Below are 19683 nucleotides of genomic sequence, written 5' to 3'. Positions count from 1 at the left end.
ACTGAATGGGAAAATTAATGGTAAATTACCACCAGAGTACATGATATTGTGGGCAGTCTTAAAATCTGCTACTAGATGCAAGATCAAAGCATTTTACTTTCAGTAGATATAACAGCAAGCTATTATGAATGCTTGTCTAATGAACCATATCCAATAGTGCTGTTTTTGAAAATACTGTGCAGAAAAAACTGCTGCATAGTAAAGTCCAAAAGGAACCTTTTTTTCTCTCCGATTATTTCTGAGCCCTTGAATCTGCCATGGACTAAACCTTGCTGATGTTATTCAGATAAAACTCATGCTGATGTAAAGAACAAAGATTGCAGGATTTGATCCTAATAAGGAGGAGAATGTTCACTGAGATATTCACTGTATATATATCAGGTACATTTGTGACGGAGATCTCTGCTTGAAAGCAATCCACTCCCACTTCTACTTCCCCCCCCCCTCCAGGAAAAGCACCTCCAATTCATCAAAACCATTGTGGAAAATGAATCTAGATCTGCCCTGACATCCCCTTCAGCCAAGCGTTTTCATTACACTGATATCAAATTATCTTCCAGTAATCATGTGTTCTTCCTATATGCAGTTGTTAAAACCTCCCTTCTATATGAGCCAAGAAAATATGATTTGTAACTTCCAATTGTACTTTCATAAAAGCATTTATGTAAATAATACAATAGCCTAGTGCGTGGTTTGTACTGTACTCTTTTGCTATCAACTGAAGCTATAGCAGACATTTGGGGGCGAGGGGTTCACCACAGCAGGAGGGCATTGTTAGTCAGTTTTTCTTCACTAAAGAAATATGATCAAAGTTCAGAGTTAATTTCTCTAAACAGTGGAATGGTGAGGCTTGTTGTGCCGAAAGAGGCCCACATTTGCTCTTCTTGTACCAATTTCAGGTTCACTGCACTCTGACAGGCTCAAATCTGCATGAGAATATTGTCTTGTCTACTTGCCGCAGAACATCACTGCTACATAGCTGTGGCATTAGCTGCCTTGTATAACCAGGGTATTGTTTTGCATTGGAAAATCCATCCCTCCTGCTGGGGAGTGGCTCCGTGGCAACCCATGACTATTACTCCACCAGCTAAACTCCGTCTGCAAATGACATCCTACGTTATTGAACTCTACAAATGCCTGCAGCCTTCAGGACGTGCATCCGTCTACCTGTGGCAACTGCTTAAGGCTGAATGTGAAGCTTGGCAAGTTAAGCTAACTGCAAGTGGCCTCATACTTGAATTATCTACTGCCAAATATTCACTTCAGATATCACTTGAGTGAAACTGCAAATGGGAGTCTATTAAAGTTTCACATTTTCCCACTGAAATGCAGTAGATTAGAAAGGCTTTCAAAAGACCCTGATTGCTGAATGTGCCGATATGTAATGTGTCATCTTTTCATCTGCGATAATAAAACTTTGTCTCCAGTCAAGTAAATGCTCCATTCATGCAATCAAGACTGAAGCAATACAACTTTCAGCCTGTTGACCTACTGGCAGAATTGTATTTAAAGAGAGACTGACTGATCTGGGGCTGAAATGGCAAAGTCTTCTGGATTTGTCATAGATATGACAGATTTCATGCGATTAATATAGAATCCTAGAATGTAGGGCTGGAAGAGATCTCAAGAGGTCGTCTAGTTCACCCCCCCCCATGCTGATTAGAGTATTATGCATAGTATTATTTCAAAATGTTAGTATAGTCTGCTGGGCTGTTCCTGTGATTTGTGCCTCAAATAGGGTGACCATACAGCAAATGTGAAAAATCAGGACAGCGGGTGGAGGGTAATAGGTGCCTATGTAAGAAAAAGCTCTAAAAATCAGGACTGTCCCTATAAAATCAGGACATCTGGTCACCCTACCCTCAAAGAGCAGTGGCAGCAATTCTCGGAGCCTAGGTTAACTGACTCAGGCTTGCGGGGCTTAAAAATAGCAGGGCAGGTGCTCAGGCTGAGAGCCCAGGCTCCAGGACCTCACTGCTTTTCAGATCTCAGACTCCAGCACAAGACCCAGTGTCTACAGTGCTATTTTAGGCCATCAGTTGACCTGGGCTCTGAGATTCATTGCTGTTGGTATTTTCTTGCTGTGTAGATGTACCCAAACATTGTTTCACCTTTTTCTCAATCCTGTATGCAAGGTCTATGAACATTGTTTGAACTATAATCTCTTCTGGTAAGTAGGAAAACATACCACTGTATGTATGTAAGGTGAACCTGGGGGAGGGGAGGCCTCTTACAAGCTATCAAGACCCTTAACATCTTTTCTACTTTGGGTATGTCCAAACTACCCGCCCTATCGGCAGGTAGCGATCGATTTATCGGGGATCGATATATCGCGTCTCATCTAGACGCAATATATCAATCCCCAAACACGCTCCCCATCAACTCCGGCACTCCACCGGAGTGAGCGGCGGTAGTGGAGTCGACGGGGGAGCCGCGGACATCGATCCCGCGCCGTGAGGACCTGAGGTAAATCGATCTAAGATACTTCGACTTCAGCTACGCTATTCACGTAGCTGAAGTTACATATCTTAGATTGACCCCTCACCACCCCCCCAGCGTAGACCAGCTCTGTGTTTTACAGCAAAATATCTCTGCACTGTTAGGTCCTGTACTAAACCCTATTTTTTTTTGGAGTACTTTGGTATTCTTTGGAGGCTTGAGACTGTGATATAACAAGAAGCTGAAAAAACTGAGCTGCAGCTCTCACAGTCCCAGGAGATGCCAATATCCTCCATGAAGTGAGAGGTGAGGCCCTCATAGTTTTAAAGTTTTGAGGGTTAATTTGCTATTTTTTAACATTAAAACCCCTTGGAAAAGCCAATAATTCTCTCTCTCTCTCTCTCTCTCATTTTTGCCTTTAATAATCCTTATATATAACATATTCATATTATATGTACAAACATATTACTCACAATTTTCATTGCAATTTTTTTCAAGAGTTGAAGAGCATTTGGTTGAGAGAACGAAAGAATTTATAAAAATATCAAATTTCCTAAGAATAACTCATATACCTCTATTTCTAGCGCTCCATAATAAAGCAATGTGGAAATTTGCCTGTAAGTAATGAATTAGTTGCAGGAGTGACACTTTTCATTTAGAAAAGTAGTAAAATGCATTGCATGCCTGTAGTGTGGAGGCTGAATATAACATAGTGATGAGGTCAATGCTGACACTTAATACTCTTCCATTTTCCCCTCTGGTCAGTGTGCTGAATTGCATGTACTGGTGTTTATTTTTCTCTCAGTGCTTGTATTCAGTACTCAGAGAGTACTGAGAATTGATTCTTTGCTGACCCCTGAGGCATGTTTTGCAAGGGAAAGATAGTTGAAAAGAATGTACAGAGTGGTGAATATTTAGAAAATCATAGCTTTATAATGTCCTGGGTGCCATCCATTTAGTTTTTAATCTTAACACCTTAAATTAAATAGCTTTGTATTAAATTTCAGATATGCCTCTACCAGAACCTTTAACCCTAGATCCCTCCACATTTTGAGTGTGAGGTCAGATTTTAATTTCCATATCCAACTGCACCATTACATTACAAGCTATTACCATTTTGTTCTGGGTTGGCAGCCAAACCAGAAGGGGCCTATTTTTTTGGTTCTACGTCAAAGAAAGATGAGATCTCAAAAGAACAGTCTTTCTCATGGGATATCAGCCCAAAGATAGGGAAAATCTAATGACAACATCTAATGAGTTTTCTGCCACTTTACTATAAAGGGGGGAGGGCTAGCTCAGTGGTTTGAGCATTGGGCTATTAAACCTAGGGCTGTGAGTTCAATCCTTGAGGGGACCATTTGGGGGCAAAAATCTGCCTGGGGATTAGTCTTGCTTTAAGCAGGGGGTTGGACTAGATGACTTCCTAAGGTCCTTCCCCATCTTAATACTCTATGAAAATTTCATGAGAACCTTGGTACTGTCAAATCTGGATCTTGAAATTTAGCTGTGATTCAGACTCTAATCAAAAACCTTAGTTTAAACCTAACCCAGATGTGATTATGAATACAGGCTACTTAGCCTATCAGTATAATAAGACTATTTTTCTTCAGTATACAGAAAGATGCTTAACAGTGAAAATTCACTCTACATTTTTTTGAGGTGAATCCACATAATTTTTAATACAAATGAAAAAAAAGGAAAAAAAATTGATTCCTCAAGTCATTTAGTCAAGTAATTTGTCTTATTCTAGTTATTATTTGAGAGAAAACAATAAGTGAATTCATCAAATCACATTTTGGACATACAGTATGAGACAATGTCAAACTTCTACATAACATTTCTAGTAAGGAGGAAGACTATCTGAGGAGTAGAAAGAAAAGAGAAAAGATAGGAAGAGGAGGATACCAGCAGCTTGAGAATAACTTGGCCCATAGACTTGGCCTGCAAAAAATACCAGTATGGAGAATTGAAATAATAAGAGGGAAACAAGTAATTTGGAAATATTGGCAATATAAGCTATCTGAAACACATGTACACTGAAGATATCTTTGTCACATTTAAATATATTATGAAGAAATATGAACCCAAGAGAGATTTTGGAAATACAATATAAAACCAGCAAAGAATCCTGTGGCACCTTATAGACTAACAGACGTTTTGGAGCATGAGCTTTCGTGGGTGAATACCCACTTCTTCAGATGCATGGCAATTTCAGGTTCACTGCACTCTGGCAGGCTCAAATCTGCATGAGAATATTGTCTTGGCTGCTTGCCGCAGAACATCACTGCTACATAGCTGTGGCATTAGCTGCCTTGTATAACCAGGGTATCCTACGTTATTGAACTCTACAAATGCCTGCAGCCTTCAGGACGTGCATCCGTCTACCTGTGGCAACTGCTTAAGGCTGAATGTGAAGCTTGGCAAGTTAAGCTAACTGCAAGTGGCCTCATACTTGAATTATCTACTGCCAAATATTCACTTCAGATATCGAAAGCTCATGCTCCAAAACGTCTGTTAGTCTATAAGGTGCCACAGGATTCTTTGCTGCTTTTACAGATCCAGACTAACACGGCTACCCCTCTGATACTTGAATATAAAACCAGTAGTAAATGATTCATTATTGTTACATGAGTCATTCATTTCTCAACTCATTAAAACACTCAGTGCAAGAAATAAAATTGTCTAAGAACTATAAATTTGTGAATGATCATGAGAATTACCAATATAGCTCACAAATAATGTATGGGTACGAGATTTTGGGGAAGAATATAATGATACCAAATGGTGCCTTTTAATAGACACCAGGTATAAACCTTCATTCATGTGAGAGAAATTCAAACAGCTGTTCTTCAGAACAATAGGTTGTACTGCATGTCCCACTGTTTACACAAAGTGGGATTAAAAGATAGTTAAAATTGTGTTTTGTCACATTTCCAACATAATATAGAAATTATTACTAGTGTTTTTATTAGTGGACATAATGATCCTATATATTGCAAGGATAAGAGAGTAGAAGCATGGATTAGAGCACTGGTAGGTACTGGTATATATAAATATTTGAGAGATATATAATAAAATACACAATTATTTTTAGGGCCATATTCATAGATTTTAAGGCCAGTAGGGACTTCATGATTATCTAGTCCAGGGGTAGGCAACCTATGGCACGTGTGCCGAAGGCGGCACGCGAGCTGATTTTCAGTGGCACTCACACACCCGGGTCCTGGCCATCGATCCAGGAGGCTCTCCATTTTAATTTAATTTTAAATGAAGCTTCTTAAACATTTTAAAAACCTTATTTACTTTGCATACAACAATAGTTTTGTTATATATTATAGACTTATAGAAAGAGATCTTCTAAAAATGTTAAAATGTATTACTGGTGCACAAAACCTTAAATCCGAGTGAATAAATGAAGACTCGGCACACCACCTCTGAAAGGTTGCCGACGCCTGATCTAGTCTGATATCTTGCTTAACATAGTCCAGAGAACATCACCTAATATCTGACTCAAACCTGTAACTTCTATTTGAGCAATAGCATATCTTTTAGAAAGATATCCAGTGATGATTTAAGACTTCAAGGGAGAGAGAATCCACCAGGTCTGGACCCGAGGTAAGTTATGCCAATGGTTAATTACCCTTGCTGTTGAAAATTTGCACTCTGATATGTACTCTTAATTTGTCTCATTTCAGCTTCCTATCAGTAGATCTCATTATGCTTTTTTCTGCTAGATTAAAGAGTCATCTTGTATCAAAAATTTCTTTCCCATATAGTTAGTTGTAGACAATGATGAAGTCCCATCTTAACCTTCTCTTGGCTATATTTAATAGATTGAATCTTATATTTTAAGGCAGTTTTCCAGACCTTGTGTCATTCTCATAGTGCTTTTCAGAACCCTTTCCATTTTTGAAGTGCGGACCACCAGAACTGGACAGAGTGTTCCCATAATGGTCTCACTAATTCCATATACAGGGGTAATACCACTTACCTACTCCTACTTGATATTCTTCTGATTCTACAGTCAAGGATCATGTTAGCCCTCTGAGTTAGAGCACTGCACTGAGGGCTCATTGTTAAGAGGTCATCTGCCATGATCTGGAAGTCGTTTCCAGTGTCACTGCATTCCACTGCACTTGTAATTTTGACTTAAATTCTTTGTCCCTAGATATATGACCTTGCATTTGGCTGTATGCAAACATATGTTCACTTTACCAAGTGATTCAGCTTAGTCTATATAACTGACCTCTCCCCATCACTGTTTACCACTCACTCTTGTTGAGTAGTACATTATTCTGCAAGTAGCCCTATTGACTAATAGCGGAGCACGTTACTACAAAGCATGCATCTCTACTTCTCCCTTTCTCCCTCTACCCACAAGGCTTGCTACCCTGTCAAAAAAGTTATTAGTTTGGTTTGGTATAATTCAAGTCAATGCTAACTGTTACTTACAATATTATCTTCTAGATGTTGGCAAACTGATTGCTTAATTATTTGCACCATTATCTTTCCGGGTGCTGAAGTTAAGCTGACTGGTCTATAATTCCCAGGTTGTCCTTATTTCCCTTTTTATAGATTGGCAATATATTTGCCTGTTCCAGTCCTCTGGAATCTCTTCAGTCTTTCGTGACTTTTCAAAGATAATCAATAATGGATCAGTCAGCTCCTTGAGTATTCTGGAATGTATTTCATCAGGCCATGGTGACTTGAAGACATCTAACTTATCTCAGTAATTTTGAATGTGTTTTTTCCATATTTTAGCCTCTTATCCTACCTCATTTTCACTGTTATTCACTATATTAGATGTCCGATTGCTACTAACCTTTTCGGTGAAAACTGAAACAAAAAAACATTTAGCACTTCTGCCATTTCCACATTTTCTGTTATTCCCCCCCCCATTGAGTAATGGGCATACCCTGTCCTTGGTCTTCCTCTTGCTATTAATGTATCTGTAGAATGTTTTCTTGTTATCCTTTATGTCTATAGCTAGCTTAATCTCATTTTGTGCCTTGGCCTTTCTAATTTTGTCCCTACATACCTGTGTTATTTGTTTATATTTGTCCTTTGTAATTTGACCTAGTTTCCACTTTCTGTAGGACTCTTCTGTGAGTTTCAGATAATTTAAGATCTCCTGGGTAAGCCAGGGTGGTCTTTTGCCATACTTCCTATTTTTCATACGCAGTGGAATAGTTTGCTCTTGTGCCCCTGATACTGTCTCTTTGAAAAACTGCCAACATGCTGGAACTGTTTTTTTCCTTAGACTTGCTTCCCATGGGATCTTACCTACCAACTCCCTGACTTTGGTAAAATCTGCCTTCTTGAAATCCATTATTTTTATTGTGCTGCTTTCTCTCCTACTGTTCTTTGGAATCATGAACTTCACCATTTCATGATCACTTTCAGCCAAGCTGCCTTCCACTTTCAAATTCTCAAATAGTTCCTCCCTATTTGTTAAAATCAAACCTAGAACAGCCTGTCCCCTAGTAGCTTTCTCCACTTTCTGAAATAAAAAAAATGGTCTCTAGTACATTCAAATGATAATGAAAGGAAATGGAAATAATCATAAACCAGATAGTGCTTTTGCCCTTGAATGGATGAAGGGAACAAGAGTCTCTATTCCCTTGGGGGCACACAGACCATAAGGGAGCATGGACAAGGTTGGGCCATGGCCTCACTCCACTATGCATTAGCTATTTTCATTGGTGAGGACATGGTAAGCTTCATCCAACAAAAATCTATACTGGTGAGATACAGTTTCTATGTGCTTGGGGCTCCAGCAAGCCAAAATGTGCTCTCTTTCAAGCAATGCAGCTCTAGAAGGCACAATCTAGATCTTAATAGCTTGTTGTCCTATGTATTTAGGATTGGCTAGCATGTAATATGTAGTTAATGAGCATAATTTTGGACTGGATTTCAATGGAGTTGCACTGATGTAAAATTGGAGTAAAGCAGTGGAGAATCTAACCTGATATATATACTTTTTATGAAAATAGGGGTACAAGACAGTAAAATTTTAAATAGTAAGTAAACTAGTTATATGAAAAGAAAAGAGAGTCTTAAAAATGAGAATTAAGGTTTGGTTCAAATTAGGATACAAATGATCAGTTTTTCCCCCTATGTTATCTCAATATCTTTGTCCTTGAAGTCTTGCAAGAATTGTCTTTCTTCCAGGATTTCCTACTTTTTTAAAACACTAGAAATATGGAGTGAGTATCTTGTGAAATATGAGATGTACAATCTTATGTTACAGTGAGATGTGCAATTTAAATCCAATTCACATTTTTATTAAACAGCTGCCTTTAAATCTGAGAAATATGGAATTAAAAAAAAAGGTTTTAAATTGAAAATGGGGAAAGCCAAATCATGTTCCTTTCTAGGATCATTTGTGAGCTGCTTAAGCATTCACCTGCTTCTTATTCCACACCTGAAGTCCTAATATCCTGTTTATGACAACAGCCATTTCCATAGCAACCATTTGGGTCATGATACAAATAGAATTTAATGACTTCAGGTGGGGGGGAAGCAACAGAGCAGATGAACTCTTAAAAGCAAATATACAGATTTTGTATAAATATCCCTAGTAATAGTAAAAAGCGAGAAGAAAAAAATGTAGATTCTTCTGCTATATAGAAGCAAAATAATCTCCTACTAAAGTGTACTCAAGGAGGGATCCATGGGTCTTTAGTTAAAGAATTATGGAAAAAAAAATTCTGCTTCAGTTAATATGTAAATCAAAACCTGAAACTTTAAGCTTGTCACCTCCTGGATACAAAAATTATCTAACTATGGATAGTGGTAACTCCATAATGGCCAAGCCCTGACTTCCCCACTCCCCTCTTGTAGGCATGTACATTCCAACAGGCAGAAGGACCCTTGTGGCTGCACTCTGAGGAGAGGAGGATGTAGGATTCTGCGTCACCTAAGGAGCTCCATCTGCTGCAGTGTGACATGTTTTAAGGTGATTACTACAGATGAAAACCAATACATACTGTAATAATGAGCACATGCACATTACCTATAAACACACAGTCAGTGAGCTCTGAAGCTGCAGATATTATAACTCTATCAGCAGGTCATAGAACCCCTGACTACCTTGGGGGCCAATCAGTAATGATATATGAAATGATTGACAGATGTAAGCTTCTATCCTCAGTTCAAAAAATCAAAGGTGGGAGGTGAGACTGGAACTGCTCTGTCAAACAATTCCTCTGTGACTGATGGATACGGCTATTAAGATACAATTGCCCAAACACCCAGACAATGGAGTGGTAAAAACTAGATATGATAAGGAAATATTTTTTTTTGTTTAGCTTCTTTTCTAAGTTCAAATAAAACTTATTTCACAATGAATGTGGCTATAGTTTTGCAATTTCCACATAGTTTCATAAATGAGGAAAAGCACACAGGTAACTTCACAAAGGGACATCTGTGAGGAGAGTGTTCTAGAGCTGGGAACAACCCACTTTTGGTCTCAAAGCCAAGGAAAGAAGGGTCTTTTTGCAGTGGAGGGTGACTTACAAAAGATGGAAGTAGACACCAGTTCTTGAAGTGTGAGCTGAGGCGACGGGGTCATAAGAAGTCACAGGCCAGGCAAAAAATAAAATTTTAAAATCAAGCTGGGTTGCTCACTTTAAGCACTTGTAATAACCTTAGTCCCAGATTTGGACCTTAGCGTCCAAAATATGGGGGTTAGCATGAAAACCTCCAAGCTTAGTTACCAGCTTGGACCTGGTACCTGCTGCCACCACCCAAAAAATTAGAGTGTTTTGGGGCACTCTGGTCCCCCTGAAAAACCTTTCCTGGGGACCCCAAGACCCAAATCCCTTGAGCCTCACAACAAAGGGAAATAATCCTTTTTCCCTTCCCCCCTCCAGGTGCTCCTGGAGAGATACACAGACACAAGCTCTGTGAATCCAAACAGAGTGAATCTCCCTCTCTGTTCCCAATCCTGGAAACAAAAAGTACTTTCCTATTCCCCCAGAGGGAATGCAAAGTCAGGCTAGCAATCCAACACACAAATCTCCCCTTGATTTCTTCCTCCCACCAATTCCCTGGTGAGTACAGACTCAATTTCCCTGAAGTAAAGAAAAACTCCAACAGGTCTTAAAAGAAAGCTTTATATAAAAAGAAAGAAAAATAAGTACAAATGTTCTCTCTGTATTAAGATGATACAACACAGGGTCAATTGCTTAAAAGAATATTGAATAAACAGCCTTATTCAAAAAAGAATACAAATCAAAGCACTCCAGCACTTATATTCATGCAAATACCAAAGAAAAGAAACCATATAACTTACTATCTGATCTCTTTGTCCTTACACTTGGAAACAGAAGACTAGAAAATAGAACTACTTCTCCAAAGCTCAGAGCAAGCAGGCAGCCAGAAAACAAAGACAAAGACACTCAAATCCCTCCACCCAAAGTTGAAAAAATCCGGTTTCCTGATTGGTCCTCTGGTCAGGTGCTTCAGGTGAAAGAGACATTAACCCTTAGCTATCTGTTTATGACAGCACTGTTCTACCAAAGCTGCTACTCCCAGATTATGGGAGCACCCCTGCCCACCTCCCACACTCACATCCTTTTTTCAGACCACTTTAAGCACTGCTGATACTTATCTGGTGAATAGCCCAGAGGCCTCTCAAGAAATAGAGGTAGTGGAAGGTCTCACAGGTAACTCACCTCCATGCCCTTTCACCCATCCTTTGGGACACGGTATTCCCCCAGGAAGTTCAGATACCTGGAAAAAAGTGGAAATTGCAGTTTATACAATAAGTACATATGGGTAGAGTCAAGAAGAAGATGGGTAGAGTCGAATGAAGGAGGAGGCTATCTATACAGTATAGCACTGGAGGCCTGGTGTTGGTACCAATTGTTTGTAGGGGCCCATGTCTGGGCTTTCAGTGGATGATCAAGAAAGCCTTTTTAGATCCTGCATTATTAGTAGGATAAGGACCATTTGAGTCGTGGAGAAGGGTTGTTTGATTTTGCTTATCTCTAGAAAGGAAGAACTCTTCAGGTGTGGTTAGTGACTCTGTCTGCTAAGCCCAACAAAGCTCGAGAAGACAGTCTCACTTGCTAGCCTCAGAAAGATAGGCTGTCAAGGTTGAGTGGTGGAGAAACTGAGGCAGTGTTGTGCTTGGTGAAGATCCATTTCACTGGGCTATGGGATCCAGTGCTATTATTTAATGGCAGTTGGTTCTAGTAAGGAAATATTTTTATACACATCTTAGAACTGGTCCCTACAAAATGCATGTTATCTGATTCTCTGAAAATTGCTGCTTTACTGTATCTGTTTTGCATGGGCTAAACTCTGGGCCATGCTATAGTCCCGTTGTGACGCTCTGATAGTGATCAGCTATAGGTGACAGCCAAAGGCTGTGAAAAGGGTTCTTCCACAGGGCAAAAGGTCTTCGCTTATAAACTTACTGTCCCACATCATAAGGAAATCCTTTTCAAGTGGCTTAGCAAGTTAGATGGGTTCTCTTTTAGGCCATGTGAATCACAAATTGAGCAGACTACTTCACCTTGCAGACAGTGGTAATTTGCAGTGGTCTTATATGAAAATGTTGAGAACATCAGCTAGAAGCAAGTATAGGACACTGAACAGCAACAAAGCCATATCTGAACCCAAAATCATTATAAACAGTATTTCAATTGTGTATCACTGACATAGCAATATCATCAGTGTAGGATGGATGGTTCATCCAGCTAAGGTCCACTAGGCTGAAATGGAAAATGCAGAACATCCAGCACCAGCCTTGGGCAGACACAATAATTCTCTTGGCAATGTATCCAAAGGCATCCTTGCATCTCCAACTGTAACACAAGAGGACTGACCAAGTATCTGTTCTACAGCTGTCTCAATCTTTCAATGTGAGTAGCATAACTCAAATTTATTTGGATGTCCAGCAGTAATGCTCTGTGGGGCTTTTAATAGTTTTCTCTCTCCTTTCCTATGGTTCTCCATTTGTGACAGGGACCGGCTGAATCTCACAAAGGTCCAGGCTATGCTGGAAGTAGCTTATATTCTTGTATTTTAAAAGAAGAGCTAAGTAAAGCCACTAAAATGTTGCCTGAATACAGAGTTAAATAACTGAATTATAGTCTCAGTTGCATTTTGGTTACAGAAACTGCCTTTGCTTTCAGAAGCACACAATATTTGGCACTAAACTCTGCTTTCATCTTCATAATGGTACTGACTTGCCATTGTTCTCTTTGTTTACCTTGCAGTTATGTTTGCTTGTTTTGTTGAGAAACTGCTCTGTATTGCTGCTGTCAATTATCTTCTTTCCTGTATTGCTAACCCTCCCCTAGCTATAAGTAAATAAAGCACATTGAATAATTTATCTGACAAATTTAGCTTCCCCATGGACAGATAAATATTTCCTTGAATGTATTTGTTGTTAAAAGTATTTTTGAATGGGATTGCATATTTTATTAACTCTCTAGAAGGTGTGGATATTTGGTATTCACAATTCAAAGTGAGTTACTTGATTTGTGGTAGCTCAGGTAAGGCACACAGTACTGTTTCTGTTCACTGTTTGGATGCTATAAACACTGGAAGCCAGTTGTTCATGTGTGCATCATTTGAGCCAAATTATCTGCCGGAACACCTTCACTGAAGTTGAAGTACACGTAGTTCCAACACCAGAGAATTGAAATTTGGTTCCTGTAATGCTCATGCATATGATTTTAATATTTACTGTCCATGAATATTTGTGCCAGTACAGATCAACTGAAAAGTGATCACGGTAGGGTTATGAGAATAGTCAAAGCAAATTTGGTTAACTACTCATGGACCAGTTTAAAAAAAAATCTCCACTCATCAACACTCACCAATACTTATGATGATGATGATGAAGACAGCAGTCAGAGGCCTCATTCAGTACTGGTGTCACATTTTGCTAAGTGCCGTACAAACACACAAAGACACATTCCCCATCCAAAATAGCAGTTGACTGCTAAGTCCTCGAGTCATCATCATTCATCTGTGCTTCTACCTCTCACTGTTTCTGATCAGAATATATTTGATTCAGGAACAAAAGGAGCTTTAAAGTAACCTTATCTTTCATCTGTAGTATTCTGGTATCTGTCCAGATGTTGCCCCCTCAGTAACTACCATTTCCAAGCCTGCAGGATGTTGCTGTGAAATCCTTCTTGCTGACACAGTAGGTTTCTTTTCAGGGTCAGTACTTTGACATTAAGATAATCTTTGCTGCCTTGCATCTTCTCATCTGTTTGCCTTTCATAACAATCAAAGATGTTTAAAAGTAGTAGAGATCAAACTAATTTATAAAATTAGGACTTAGAATTTAAACATCCCAACATTCAGGGATATTCAGACTTGACATTTTGGTTTGCCTCATTATAATCAAGTGGACCACAGATGGAGGTTCAGATTCAATAACACCATCTCCCAAAAGCTTTGGGGTGCATTTGAATCCAGGATTTTGGGCAAGGACTGTTCTCTGATCAGAAACATTTTTCAATTACTCACCAAGAATGAAAAAATATGAACTTGAATGAACTTTGTTTGTTTTGTTTCTTTGTTTGTTTTAAAAAAAACAGTTGTGCTAGGAGAATTTCACAATGCTTAAAAGATGCTCTTGGCCAAAATATAATGGACTATAATTGATTCTTCTTCTCTAACTTCCCCTAACTTGTATATTGTTAGAAAAGCTGAATAACACATAATGGAGGGATTAAGATTAAGCACTTTTGCCCTTAAAGGTAATCTTCTCTATGAACAATTGCTGACTACATGAGTTTCACTATAGCTAGTAATGTTTTTAGAGGGCTTTATATAAGTCAATGATTTTTATTTTAATAACAATACTTGTAACTTATATAGCATGTTTTCATAATCAGAAGGTTATACAAATATTAATCTTCAAAACAACCCTGTGGGGTAGACAGATCAATCATTATTCCCATGTTTAATGTAATTTGAGCCAGAGAAGGAGAGTAAAATCGTCCAGCAAAACCTTTAATTTTGGTTGTCCATTTCAAGGGTGTCTATGAGGGTGAGCCCCATCAACTTCAGTTAGAATTCTGAGTGCTCAGGAACACTCAAAATCAGACATCTCCAGCGGCACATCCTAAAACTGAAACACTCAAAATAAATGGCCATTTCTGCAAATTTTGGTCTAAAGGCTCTGAATCTGATCCCTTTGGAGTCAGTTGCAATATTCTTCTTGATTTGAATAGTACAGAGTTGGGCCCTATAGTGTCTTTCCACAGAAGGAGTCAGAAGTAAAACTCAGATGTTTCTAATTCCCAGTTCTGTGTTCAAAACACTTCACCACGCCTTTCCCCATATGATAAAATCAGTTAGCTTTAATGTATGTATATATTTTAGTATACTTCAAAAATATATAATCCATACACATGTGCGAGAAGGTACTATATTAGCATAGCATAACACAAATTTATATGTGATGTGGCAGATAATAACTTCATTTCCTCTCTTCACCATTAAATAGTTTAATTTGAAACAAGCATGCTTTCTTTTTGTAACCTACTTTACAGGCTATTTATGTTCTAGAATCTCTTCAGGGATATGGATGCTATTTGTGAACAAGTGAGGGGGGAAAAAAAGACTGGCCAAGATATTCAAAAGTTACTAGGGATTTGGGGTACATAATTGGAGACATCTGAGGGGCCTGATTTTCAGAGAATGAGTGCTCTGCAGTTTCTGAAAATCAGGCTCCTTTCCAGTCTTAAACTGGATACCTAAAAATAGAGCCCCCTCTCCCCCTTCACCTCCACCCAATCACTAGTTACATTTGAAAATTTTGGCCACTGATCTACTAAAATTGTGTATATTACAGTGCTCATCTACATCTAACCTAATCCACCTGTAAGTCCATAATTCATTTATCTCACACTTATTACCATGGTATCTGAATACTAGTAAAGGGATCTATCTCCTTGACTCTTACAAATATAATGACTGGAGTACACACACACACACACACACACACACACACACACACACACACACACACACACACACACACACACACACACACACACACACACACACACACTTTTTTCTTTTTTGCAGTGTTGTTATAGCTGTGTTGGTCCCGGGATATGAGAGAGACAAAGCAAGTAAGGTAATATCTTTTATTGGACCAACTTCTGCTGATGAAAGAGACAAGCTTTCAAGCATCACAGAGCTCTTCTTCAGGTGTAGGAAGGGTAATCAGAGGAAACATGCCACTTTGAGTAGGTATGTCCTGATTTGTGGAGCACTTGCTTCTGACAAGCTTGGTGAAGTTGGGAGGTTGTTTGAAGGCCAGACAAGGGGTTCAGGAAAGATTTCTTTCAGCATATAGTCCCCATCAAGTATGGGATGTTATTTTTATTTATTTTACCCTGTGTGTGGTCTGTTTTCTTTTTCCTGTTTTGAAACAAGTTCTCTTGTGGAATTAGGGTGGCCCATTCCATGATATGATCTGCTTCTCTGATGAAATATCATTGTTTGGTGAGTGCGGTTTAAATGTTTTAGACCAGGATAAATTAACTCAAAACGACACCAGACTCTGCCAGAACAACAGATGCAAAATCTGTTGCCATATCTCCATTATTGTGATTATCAATACCCCCCCACTTCACACCTTTCAAGATCTGTGAATCCTACACATGCCTATCATAACATATGGTATACCTCATCCAATACATCAAATCCCCCCACAACTATGTGGATGAAACTAGACCATGACTACACTCTTGAATGAACTCACATAGAAAAATAATAAAAGACAAAAATGCCATGTCACCTGTGGGCAAAAACTTTTCACAAAACAATCACTTGTATCTGATCTCTCAGTCCTCATCCTCAAAGGACACCTGCAGAACACATTCAAAAGACAAGCCTGGGAGCTTAAATTCATATCTCTGCTAGACACCAAAAATCATGGACTCAATAGATACACTGGTTTTATGTCTCATTACAACAATCTGCAACCCACTAACTCTCCTTTGTTCTATAACTGCAGAGGTGTTAATTGCCCACTACATTTTGAATAGTTTCTTGTAACATGTTGTTAACTCCTTATGCTTAACAATCTGTTCCAGCTTGTATTTTTAACTGTGACACTCTGAGTACCTTTCCCAGACCTGAAAAAGAACCCTGTGGAGCCTGAAATAATATAGTTTTATAAGATGCAACCACAGTGTCAGGTTTTATGTTGCATTGCTTGATATACAATACTATTATAGAGACAAGAAACATACATTTTCTGAAGCCTCCTCTTATTCTATGGGGAACAATTCCTTTGTTCAGCCTCAGGGCAAAAACTATAAGGGTCTGACACCTGCACCATGTCTCTGAGAAAATCTGAGTAGTTGAAAGCACTGACCTTGTTCAAACATTCAGATTTTCAAACACAGTACTTTAAGGCACAGAAGAATGACTTATGTAAAATGTCTGAATATAGATAGGAGGAAGGATGATTCAATGAGTTCCATTTTAGGAAGTATACATATTGCATGTATAATGTCTTTGTTTTTTTCTAAAACACAGAGAATTTGTTTTCCATTTTCTTCAAAAAAAGCATGAGTTTTCAAAATTTTCTCAGTAGGAGTTTTGTACAGCAATACAATAACAAGATTTTTATTGTGGAAGCAAGAGTACATGTTCTTACATGCATCATGTACCTAGTAAAGTCTGACCAGTCCTCTGTCACAAATTATACAGGGGTTGTGGACACAGAAAATTAGATGTATTCTCTGCTCAGGAGAGGAGACTACATCAGCTGCACAGAGAGTTAAGGTGTTTGATCCTTTAATTGTGCAGAGTCTGAAGATCAGCAGGAAATCTTGGCACTGAATCTATGGATGCAAGGAAATCAGTATGATGTTTCTGGCCCTCCTCCCCCCTCCCCACCCCCAGCTTCTCCAGCAGCTTTATATGTCAACATGAATTGAAGCACTCTTGCAGTTGTATAGTGTATGGCGACAGTCATGGAGCTGCTATGTATTAATCTATGAACACTGCTATGTAAAAATGGTATGAATATTGCAAGTGACCTAGTCAGTTAGGTAAACTTGCTGTAAACTATGGAGGATTATTAGAATGTCCTGAATGAATTTATTTGATCTTACTTAATAGGGGACTGTGGGAAGAGCAAACAGGATAGCCACTCAACAGATCCAGATGAGGACAGCCCAACACACAATTGAAAGATGAGTCAAGCTGTTACCTTCAAGAATCATGTCTCTGGTCTCTACTAGGTTGCAAGCCTTATTTTCCCAGGCTGGGAGGCTAGAGATCAATAGGGCTATAAACAGTTAAGAATTGTCTTGATCCCTGTGAAGGGTAGGTGGGGTGAGTCTCCAGGGGATGAATTCTAACTGGCAGACAAAGAGAGGCTCAGTGGAAGAGTCTATTAGAAGCTAGTTCTAATAGGGTCACCTTGTGGAAGATGGTTAGACATTGGGGCTTGTCTACACTACAAAGTTAAGTTGATGTAACTATGGAGGTGTACGCACTACAATGCTCCTCCATCTGCTGTAACTCGCCTGCTATGCCAACCTAATCAAACCACCTTGACGAAAAGCATAGATCTTAGGGTGATGTAGTCAGAGTGAGACAGTGTCAGTGTACACCTGCGTTGACCTAAGTGGCCTCCAGAAGGTGTCCCACAATACTTACTGTGACCTCTCTGGTCACCATTTTGAACTCCTCTGCCCTGAAGTCACCGGTATATGCCCCTTCCATTTTAAAGCCCTGGGAAATTTTGAAATTGCTCTTCCTGTTTGCCCGGCGTAGAGAGCTAACTTAGCTACTGCCCAGCTGACCATGCTGGTTCCACACAGCAAACACACTCCTTCCTGGAGTACACCAGAGATGGTAGATCAATTGGGTATGTGGTGACAGGAGGCTGTGCAGGTATAGCTCTGATACAGCTGCAGGAACTTTGATATTTACAGCCAGATTGCTTGGGTCCTGGAGGAGAAGGGCTATGACAGGGACATGCAGCAGTGCCATGTCAATATAAAGGAGATGAGGCAGGTGTACCAGAAGGCAAAGGAGAAAATAGACACTTTTGTGTGGAGTCGCAGACATGCTGTTTCTACAAGGAGCTTCACACCATCCTCAGTGGTGACTCTACCTACACCATCAAGAACCCCCAGGGATACTTTGGAGGAGGCCGCACTGGAGTTGGAGGCAGAGTGAACCCTGAGAAAGAAGTGCTGGATGAAGAAGTGGAGGCAAAGGAGGATGGGGGATCGGTGGTGTGGCAAGTCAGGTGGCGTAATCTAGCCACTCCCAGCAGTCCTGCACTGGTGAACCTGATGCAAGGGATGGAACCTCTGATAAGTACTTAGTTTGCTTCAATATTGCCAGAACACATCTGCTCATGTACTGCTTTTATAATCAGGCTAGAAGAGGAAGTGAAATAACTAATAGAGGGAAAGTTGCTATCTGCTTCTCAGTCCCCTGTACAGCTAGGCAGAGGGGGCCCTGCAGACAGTTTGTTTATGCACATGAGGCTGTCTTGTGAATCCTGCATAGAGATCTCTAGGAAAATTTTCTGGAGGTTGTCAAGGTTTTTTCCCCACTTTGAACTTTAGAGTACAAGAAGTGGAGACCTGCATGAACACTTCTAAGCTTAATTACTAGCTTAGGTCTGGTACGCTGCCACCAGCCAGAATTTAGTGTCTGGCACACTTTCTGTTCTCCCAAAACCTTCCCTGGGGAACCCAGACCCAAACCCCTTGGGTCTTAAAACAAGAAGAAATTAACCATCCCCCTCCTTTTCCCCCCAGACTTTCCCCTCCTTCGGTTGCCTTGAGAGGCTTCACACCGATCCAAACTCCTTGGATCTTAAAACAAGGAGAAATTAACCATCCCCCCTCCTTTCCCCCCACCAATCTCCTGGTGAGTTCAGACCCAATCCCTTGGATCTTAAAATAAGGAAAAATCAATCAGGTTCTTAAAAAGAAAGCTTTTAAATAAAGAAAGAAAAGCTAAAAATTATCTCTGTAAAATTAGGATGGAAAATGCTTTACAGGGTACTCAGATTCATATAGACTAGAGGGACCCCTCCCCCGGCCTTAGATTCAAAGTTACAGCAAACAGAGGTAAAAAATCCTTCCAGCAAAAGAAACCTTTACAAGTTGAGAAAACAAACATAAGACTAATCCGCCTTGCCTGGCTATTACTTACAATTTTGAAACATGAAAGACTGATTCAGAAAGATTGGGAACGCCTGGAATGATGTCCCATCCCTCT

The 19683-nt window shown here is 39.6% G+C and overlaps 2 long non-coding RNA genes across 2 annotated transcripts in view; one reads left to right on the top strand and one right to left on the bottom strand.

The window, feature by feature from the left end:
• LOC127049366 (uncharacterized) overlaps nt 1-10799 on the bottom strand; it is a 60463-nt gene extending 49664 nt beyond the window's left edge. The window contains exon 1 of the long non-coding RNA XR_007773966.1: nt 10684-10799. This is a non-coding gene — a long non-coding RNA (uncharacterized LOC127049366). The remainder of the gene's footprint in view (nt 1-10683) is intronic.
• Nucleotides 1-19683, top strand: part of LOC127049364 (uncharacterized) — a 439699-nt gene that overhangs the window by 41192 nt on the left and 378824 nt on the right. The window lies entirely within an intron of this gene.

Source organism: Gopherus flavomarginatus, chromosome 4 (genome assembly GCF_025201925.1).
Source record: "Gopherus flavomarginatus isolate rGopFla2 chromosome 4, rGopFla2.mat.asm, whole genome shotgun sequence".
NCBI lineage: Eukaryota > Metazoa > Chordata > Testudines > Testudinidae > Gopherus > Gopherus flavomarginatus.
The sequence above is the reverse complement of the archived record's forward strand: the minus strand, read 5'-3'. Positions and strand labels throughout refer to the sequence as shown.